Here is a 9,424-nt window from a genome sequence, read left to right on the forward strand (position 1 = left end):
AGTCACCTACGGTGTGACTGACATGAGACTTAGGTAGTTGGGGTCAAGGTGGATGCAGGGGCACTTTAGACGGGCAGTCAGTGCGGGATTCCTGGAGGAGGTGGCATTTGAGCTGGGACTTGCATGATTGGGAGAGCACTTGGGCGGAGGGAACAGCCGGAGTAAGGCCTCAGGCTGGGGAAACAAAAAGAGGCCAAAGTTCACGGTCCACTGCTCCGGTGGACAGAGCAGGGATTCAGACTCAGGCCACAGGTCCCCAGGGTCAGGGCACACGCCCTGCTCCTCACCAAGTTATCGACAGGAGGATGGCGGGGAGGGGAGGCCAGTGTGACGGTGGGCAGGGGCACTCTGGAGGCAGGGGCTGGGCTCGCTCTGCTGCCCAGACTGGAGTGCAGTGGCAGCATCAGAGCTCACTGCAGCCTCCACCTCCTGGGCTCAAGCAATCCTCCTGCCTCGGCCTCCTGAGTAACTGAGACTATACAGGCTTGTGCCACTGCACCTGGCTAATATTTTATTTTTATTTTGGTAGAGATGGGGTCTCCCTCTGTTGCCCAGGCTGGTCTTAAACCCCTGGGCTCAAGCGTTCTTCCTGCCTCAGCCTCCCAAAGTGCTGGGATGACAGGCGTGAGCCACCACAACCAGCTAAGACTATATTTTTTAGAACAGTTTTGGTTTCACGGCAAAATTGAGCAGAAGGTAGAGGGAGTTCTGTGTGTCTCCCACACACACAGCCCCTGCCGTCAGCTGGCCACCCCAGGTAGCCCTGCTCTGACCATCATTGTCACCCGGAGTCTGCAGTTCATGCTGGGACTCACTCTTGGCGCTGTACCTGCTGTGGGTTTGGGCAAATGTACCAGGACACGGATCACCATGGTGCCATCACTTGGGGTAGTTTCACTGCCCCCGGGTCCCCCATTCACTCCCTCTGTTCACCCCCACCCGCTGGCAGCCACCACTGTCTTCCTGCCTCCAGGGTTTGGCCTTTCCCAGCTTGTCCAACATTGGAATCATCATCTGCGGCCTTCGCAGGCGGCTTCTGTCACTTAGTAACGTGTGCTGTCGTTTCCTCTGTGTCTTCGGAGCTTGGAAGCTCCTTTCTTCTTGGTGTTGAATAGCGTCCCACTGTCTGGATGCACCCCGCTGACCCACCCACTCACCAACTGCAGGGCATCCCGGTTGCTGCCAGGTTTGGGGGATGATGAATAGAGCTGCCACAAACCCAGCTGTCTTTGCTGACTCTGCAGTCATGCCTGGGGAGGGAGGAGTGAAGGGGGGAGGGAGGGGTGAAGGGGGAGGGAGGGGTGAAGGGGGAGGGAGGGGTGAAAGGGGGTGGGATGGTGAAGGGGGAGGGAGGGGTGAAAGGGGGTGGGATGGTGAAGGGGGAGGGAGGGTGAAGGGGGGAGGGAGGAGTGAAGGGGGAGGGAGTGTGAGGAGGGAGGGTGAAGGGGAGAGGGAGGGGTGAAGGGGGAGGAAGGGTGAAGGGGGAGGGAGTGTGAAGGTGGGGAGGGAGGGGTGAAGGGGGAGGGATGGTGAGGGGGGAGGGAGGGGTGAAGGGGGAGGGATGGTGAAGGTGGGGAGGAAGGGGCGAAGGGGGCGGGAGGAGTGAAGGGGGAGGGATGGTGAAGGTGGGGAAGGAGGGTGAAGGTGGGGAAGGAGGGTGAAGGGGGAGGGAGGGTGAAGGTGGGGAGGGAGGGTGAAGGGGAGAGGGAGGAGTGAAGCGGCGAGGGAGGGGTGAAAGGGCTGGGCCTCCCAGCTGACCCCAGATCTCTAGGATGGTGCAGGGGAGTTTTTACCCACGAGCCTGTGGGGGTGGGTTTGTTGCTCAAAAGCATAAATGCACAGAACTGCCTTTGCCTGGGGCTGGAGGGATTTGGCAGGCTCTCTTCATCTCTGAAGGCACTTGGGTGTGAGACCTCCCTGGGGGCCTGGGAGGGGAAGGGGTTCCAAAGGCCCCACCCTCACCCCTGTATTCCTGTAGGTCCAGAGGTTGCCCAGCTGAGGGACTCAGGAGTGAGGTGAGTCTGGACCTGGCTCCTAGGGGTCACCAGAGTGGCTGGGGTCTGAGGAGGGGACTCATGGGCCGAGAGCACAGCGGGGAACACAGGACCATGCAGGCCCCTGCTGCCCTGTGGCCGAGTGACCCCTGCCGGGGCTGGCGTCTTAGATGGGTCAATTCAGCTCCTGCACCAAAGCTTCCAACGTGTCAGCAAGATCAACACGGCCCCTCAGAGCATCCGAGATGAGTGCCTTGTGCATTTGGAAAACAGTATTTCCACAGCAGCCAGCCAGGACAGATGTCTGTTTTGTGTCACAGGGTCATAAAGATGCCACGTCCCCGTCCATTGCCGCAGGTGAAATAGCGGGCAGGGGCATCTTTCCCGGCATGCACGAACCAGAAATAACACTAGCGTGTCTGAGAAGAAATGGTGAAGAAATCCAGCCTGGCTGTCAGGCAGCCCTGGCGAGGAGGCCGAGTCCACTTACTGCTGTGAATGAGCTGTCCTCCACCCCACGATGGAGACCTCCGTGCCCAGCGCCCCGGCCTGTTAGCTGCATCCAGCCTGTTAGCTGCATGCCTTTGACAGCACCCCCTGGCATGTGCCTGGGCCTAACAGCTATTGGCGGAGTGCCTACTCTGTTCCAGGCGCAGGGCACAGTGGCAACCTTGACCCCCAGGGGTGGCTCCTCCTGCATCCCGGCTTCCTGCTGGAACATGGGCAGGTGATTCACACAAGAAGCCTGTAATCGCCTGTAATCCCAGCACTTTGAGAGGTGGAAGCAGGAGGACGGCTTGAGTCTTGGGAGTTCAAGGCTGCAGTGAGCTGTGATCGCACCACTGCACTCCATCCTGGTTGACAGAGCGAGACCCTGTCTCAAAAAAAAAAAAAAAGAAAGAAAGAAAGAAAAAGAAAAATCCAACAAAATATGAAAATGAGTATGTAAATGAAAGAAAATCTGGTTTTTTTTCCCCAAGGGGTGGGAGGAAAGACAATGCAACCTGTGTGGTTAAGAAAGAATTTCTGTCAGTTGCCTCAGCCTACAACGTGATGTAAAACAGCTCGGAGACAATGAAAGGCTAGAATCTGACAGCCCTGGAGTACCTGCTCTGATTTAAAATGCATAGTTTTCCCTGTGAAACACAGGGTTTTTTTTCTATACTATGTTGCTTTTTTTATAAAGCTTAAAAACAAGCAGGCCAGGCGTGGTGGCTCACGCCTGTAATCCCAGCACTTTGGGAGGCTGAGGCGGGCAGATCACAAGGTCAGGAGATTGAGACCATCCTGGCTAACACCGTGAAACCCTGTATTAGCAAGGTGTGGTGGTGGGCGCCTGTAGTCCCAGCTACTCGGGAGGCTGAGGCAGGAGAATGGCATGAACCCAGGAGGCGGAGCTTGCAGTGAGCTGAGATCGCGCCACTGCACTCCAGCCTGGGCAACAGAGTGACCCCGTCTCAAAAAAACAAAACAAAACAAAACAAAACAATACAAAAAGCAAAGCTGGCTGAAAAAGATAGCTTCTAGGTATACGCATGCATATACATGCTAAGACTGTCTAGTGAAAAGCAAGGAGATGATGCAGTCTCAGCAGGGAGTCTCGCAGCCAACACACGGTGAGTCCTGTCTGACTGCATTTATGTGCAGTCCAGGGATGGGCACGCTAATGTCCAGAGGCTGAGATCAGGACAGTGACTCACTCATCAGGAACGACAGGCACCTGCCAGCTTCCTAGGGTCTGGGATGCCCTACATCTTCAGGGGCTGCGATGACAGGTGCGCATGTGAGCAAAAATGAATCAGGCCGTGCCCTTTGGATTAGTGTACTTGACTGAGAATCAGTTATTCTTCAGTAGAAAGTAACAAAAACAAAGGAATAATAAGCACAAAACTCAGGCATGAGTAGCCTGGTCAGGGAGGTGGGGAGGTTGGGATGTAGGACCATAGATGGTAATGAAAATAACTGGGCCAGGCACGGTGGTCACTCCTGTAACCCCAGCACTTGAAGAAGCTGAGGTGGGAGGATTGCTGGAGGCAGGAGATCGAGATCAGCTTGGGCAACTTAGTGAGACGCCCCCATCTCTACAAAAAGTAAGAATAAAAATAAAATAGCCAGGAATAGTGGTGCACGACGTAGTCCCAGCTACTCAGGAAGCTGAGATGGGAGAATCGCTTCAGCCAGGGAGGTCGAAGCTGCAGTGAGCCAAGATCATGCCATTGCACTCCAGTCTGCATGACAGAGTGAGACCCTGTCTCAAAACAAACAGAAAAAATAAATTATTGGAGATGTTCTTAGTTTTGGGTGAGGTGGTGATTTACAGGGTGTTCCTTAGTTAATAATGCTGTTTATATGTGCTACGTATATTATTATGTATGTGTTACATAGCAATAAAGAAAAAGGTCTGGCTGGATGCGGTGGCTCAAGCCTGTAATCCCAGCACTTTGGGAGGCCGAGATGGGCGGATCACGAGGTCAGGAGATCGAGACCATCCTGGCTAACACGGTGAAACCCTGTCTCTACTAAAAATACAAAAAATTAGCCGGGCGAGGTGGTGGGTGGCTGTAGTCCCAGCTACTCAGGAGGCTGAGGCAGGAGAATGGCATGAACCTGGGAGGCGGAGGTTGCAGTGAGCTAAGATCGTGCCACTGAACTCCAGCCTGGGCGACAGCGCGAGACTCCGTCTCAAAAAAAAAAAAAAAGAAAGAAAGGAAAAGGTCTGAGATTATTTAAGTAAACATACAGGAATTCCCAGTATGTTCTTTTTTCTTTTATTTCTCATATACAGTATTTCTTCTTCGTGAAAATTTTCAAGCTTAGAAAGGAGTTGACTTGGCCAGGTGCAGTATCTCACACCTGTAATCCCAGCACTTTGGGAGGCCGAGGCGGGCACATCACCCGAGGTCAGGAGTTCGAGACCAGCCTGGCCAACATGGTGAAACCCTATCTCTACCGAAAAATACAAAAATTAGCCAGATGTGGTGGTGGGCGCTGTAATCCCAACTACTCGGGAGGCTGAGGCAGGAGAATCGCTTAAACCCAGGAGGTGGAGGTTGCAGTGAGCCGAGATCGTGCCATTGTACTCCAGCCTGGGTGATAGAGCAAGAGACTCTGTCTCAAAAAAGAAAGAAAAAAGAAAGTAGTTGACTGGGCCTGGTGCGGTGGTGCACATCTGTAATCTCAGCTTTTTGGGAGGTTGAGGTGGGCAGATCACTTGAGGTCAGGGGTTCAAGACCAACTTGGCCAACATGGCGAAACCCCGTATCTACCAAAATACAAAAATTAGCCAAGCAGGGTGGCAGGCACCTGTAATCTTAGCTACTCAGGAGGCTGAGGCAGAAGAATCACTTGAACCTGGGAGGTGGAGGTTGCAGTGGGCTCAGATTGCACCACTGTACTCCAGCCTGGGCAACAGAGCAAGACTCTGTCTCAAAAAAAAAAAAAAAATTAGAGTGAGCTGTAATTCCAGCACGTTGGGAGGCTGAGGCAGGTGGATCACCGGAGCCCTGGAGTGCAAGACCACCCTGGGCAACATGGCAAAATCCCATCTGTAAAAATAATTCAAAAATTAGCCGGGCATGGTGGTGTGCACTGGTAGTCCCAGCTACTAGGGAGGCTGAGGTAGGAGGATCGCTTGAGCCTGGGAGTTGGAGGCTGCAGTGAGCTATGCTCTCTCCACTGCACTTTAGCCTGGGGCAACAGAGTGAGACCCTGTCTCAAAAGAATTTTTTTTTTAAAGAAAGTAGTTGAATGAACAGCCTTTTATAAGCACAGCACCTAGATTCCAGCATTGTGAGGACTTTGGATGTTGCTTTATTTATTTTTGTGTTTGTTGCAGCAATTCTGAGGCAAAAATAGGCATCACGACATGTCACTGCTAAATATTTTGTTTCTCTCTCTAAGAAGGTGCACATTTCCTACATAACAACAGTATCACGATCACACTTAACAAAATTGACAATTCTGGGCCAGGCACCGTGAGTCATGCCTGGAATCCCAGCACTTTTCGAGGCTGAGACAATAAGATCACTTCAGCCTAGGAATTCAAGACCAGCCTGGGCAACGTGGTGAGACCCCTTCTCTAAAAACACCAAAAACACAATTATTTTATAATGTCGTGTCAGACTCGTCCATACTGAAATGTGTCCCGTCCCCACAAAATGTCTTTACAATGGATTTGTTTGGACGATTCCCCCATCCATGGCCATGTGTGAGCCACTTCATCTCCAGTGGCTTCCTATGTCCCCCACGTTGTGAGTGAACCTCAGGGCCAGTTGTCCTGTGATGGAAGCTTGAAGCCACGGGGGCCGGGGAAGATGAGGAGTACGGGGGCCCGGGAGGCGAGACTTTGGTCTAGGTGATCAGGGACAGCCCCTTAGGAGGGGACATGGGGCTGAATCCTAAAGTCACAGAGCGCCAGAGCCTTGTGCAGTTCCAGCCGAGTGTGAGCCTGGCAGGGCTGAGGTGGGAGCTCACGTGATTGAGCTTGGCCCGAGGTGCGGTGAGCATGGAAGGATGGTTAGAAGTTACGTCAGGGGATGCTGAATGAGGGAATGGACACGAGCCCCCCCAGGCCTGTGGCTGGCGGGGCCACAGCTGAGTCACTTCCTGGCCCGGCTGCAGGCCTTGCTCTGAGCGCTTTGTGGCATCAGATCCTCCATCCTCGAGGCAGCCCGTGGGAGCTGCGGCCACTCAGCCCCATGCAGGTCTGTCCCCTGCCCCGTGGCCGTGTGCACGGACTGGGGTGCAGCTGAGAATGGTTCCCGCTCAGGTCCAGGGCCCGGGCGTCTGACCCTCAGCAGGGCCACAGAAGGGCCAAGCAGCTGCAAGCCAAGCTCAGAGCTGAGCCCGGGACACCTGCACCCTCCACGGGGCGCTGAGGCCACGCTGGCTCCTGCAGGAAGGGCGGGATTCCCACAGGCCCAGCGGCGGGAAGGCTGGTGCCACGGAACATTCCGCCAGGAGGGCTGTGGTGTGAGAAGGGCAAAGGGAAGTGGCCCAGGCCTCATGGCCCACAGCGGGAAAGGCAGGGGGAGCCGGCCAGGATGCCCACAGGTGTGAGGAGCAGGTGCACTGGGTGTGGCCGCCCAGACACAGCCTGGCTGCTCCCGGGGCAGGAGTCCCCTCCCCACCTCAGAAGGCTGGGACCCGCCACCACACCTTTCCCCAAGGCTGGACCACATCCAAAGTCCCTGCAGGGGCGGCACAGAAGGTGGGCAAGGGCCACTGCCAGGAGCCCCAGCTCTGCCAGGCCCATGCATCAGCTCCCCCCAGCTTCCCTTTCCTGTGCACGTTCTCTGCGTCCCCCAGCAATTAGTGAGGTCTCCCATCTCAGAGCCCACAGTCAGAAGCCCCCGGCCCTCCTCAAAATCCTTCTGTTTTTTTTAGGTGAGATTCACATAATATAAAATTAACCATTTTAAGCACCCAACTCAGTGGCACCGAGCGCATTCAGTGTGTTTCACGATCACCACCTCCATCTAGTTCAAAATGCGCTGGAAGAGAAGCCTGTTAGCGGTCACCCCGCAGGCCCTGGCAGCCACTTACCTTTCTGTTTCTGTGGATTTAGGTATTCTAGATATTTAACATCAACACAGCCACAGGGCGTGTGACCTGTGACCTTCCTTTTCCAAGGCTGCAGTGTATCAAAAAACAAAAATGTCTCCCTATGGTTATACAAATTGTTCCTTAGGAAAAAAAATTCAGCCAGGCACAGTGGCTCACGCCTGTAATCCCAGCACTTTGGGAGGCCGAGACAGGAGGATCACGAGGTCAGGAGATCAAGACTATCCTCCCTTTTTTTTTCCGTCTCGGAAAAAAGAAAAAAATTCACTGGAACCAAACTTCAGGTGCATCCCTCGGGTGGATGTAAATCCTGGAACCAAACTTCAGGTGCATCCCTCGGGTGGATGTAAATCCTGGAACCAAACTTCAGGTGCATCCCTCGGGTGGATGTAAATCCTGGTTCTTGGTGTGCTCTCCGCATCAGCCTGGGCTTCTTTTCCTTTTTTTTTTCTGTGTGACAGTCTCGCTGTGTCACCCAGGCTGGGGTGCAGTGGTACGATCTTGGCTCACTGCAACCTCCGCCTCCCGGGTTCAAGCGATTCTCCTGCCTCAGACTCCAGAGTAGCCGGGATTACAGGCCACCACACCTGGCTAATTTTTGTATTTTTGGTAGAGTCGGCATTTCACCATATTGACCAGGCTGTCTCAACTCCTGACCTCAGGGGATCGGCCCGCCTCAGCCTCCCAAAGTGCTGGGATTCCAGGCGTGAGCTACTGCACCCCACTGCCTGGACTTGTTTGATTTGTAGTATAATGAAAATCCGTGGATTCAGCAGCCCACTCGATGTTAACCATGGCTGCCATCTGCCTCTGTGCCTTCCAAACCCTTGATCCCTCCCCAGGCGGCCACTGTCTTGATTTGTGCTGCCGTCCCTTGCCTTCCTGTGTTGAAGGTTTAGCCCTAGGGACATGCCACACGTATCCATCACAGGTGCATCACAGTGTCGTGTTTAGTTTTTGATTGTTTTTAACTTCGTAAAGAGGATGTCACACCCGCTGCCATCTCCTGAGTTCACTTTTTCCCACTCAGCGTGATGTCACCTCGGAAGCATCCTGTGGGTGCAGGAAGCCGCCATCCGTTTATTTATTTATTTATTTACTGAGACGGAATCTCGTTCTGTCGCCAGGCTGGAGTACAGTGGCACGTTCTCAGCTCACTGCAACCTTCGCCTCCCAGGTTCAAGCAATTCTCCTGACTCAGCCTCCTGAGTACCTGGGATTACAGGCACGCACCACCATGCCCGGCTAATTTTTGTATTTTTAGTAGAGACAGGGTTTCACCATGTTGGTCAAGCTGGTCTCATACCCCTGACCTCAAATGATCCACCCTCCTCAGCCTATCAAAGTGCTGGGATTACAGGCCTGAGTCACCATGCCCGGCCGTGAGCCACCCCACCTGGCCCATGCATTTTTTTACTGCTGCATAATATTCCATTGCAGAAAAATATAACTGAGGGTTTGGATCTTTCCACTTTTTTTTTTTTTTTTTTTTTGATACAGGGTCTCACTCTGTTGCCCAGGCTGGAGTGCAGCGGCAAGATCACAGCTCACTGCAGCCTCCGCCTCCCAGACTCAAGTGATTCCCCCCATCTCAGCCTCCAGAGTAGCCGGGACTACGGACACACCCCCCGCCATTCCTGGCTGGTTCTGTTTTGTGCACAGACAGGTTCTTGCCACATCGCCTAGGCTGGCCTCCAACTCCTGGGCTGAAACAATCCTCCCACCTCAGCCTCTCAAAGCACTGGGATTACAGGTGTCCATCACCACGCCCGCCTCTTTTCTAGTCTTTACTATTATGAATAGTACTGCTATGAACATCAAAATTGATGTTTGGTTTTTTTCTTTTTTTTAATTCTTTTTTTTGACAG

The sequence above is a fragment of the Macaca mulatta genome, chromosome 11 (genome assembly GCF_049350105.2).
Source record: "Macaca mulatta isolate MMU2019108-1 chromosome 11, T2T-MMU8v2.0, whole genome shotgun sequence".
In the NCBI taxonomy this organism is placed as follows: Eukaryota; Metazoa; Chordata; class Mammalia; order Primates; family Cercopithecidae; genus Macaca; species Macaca mulatta.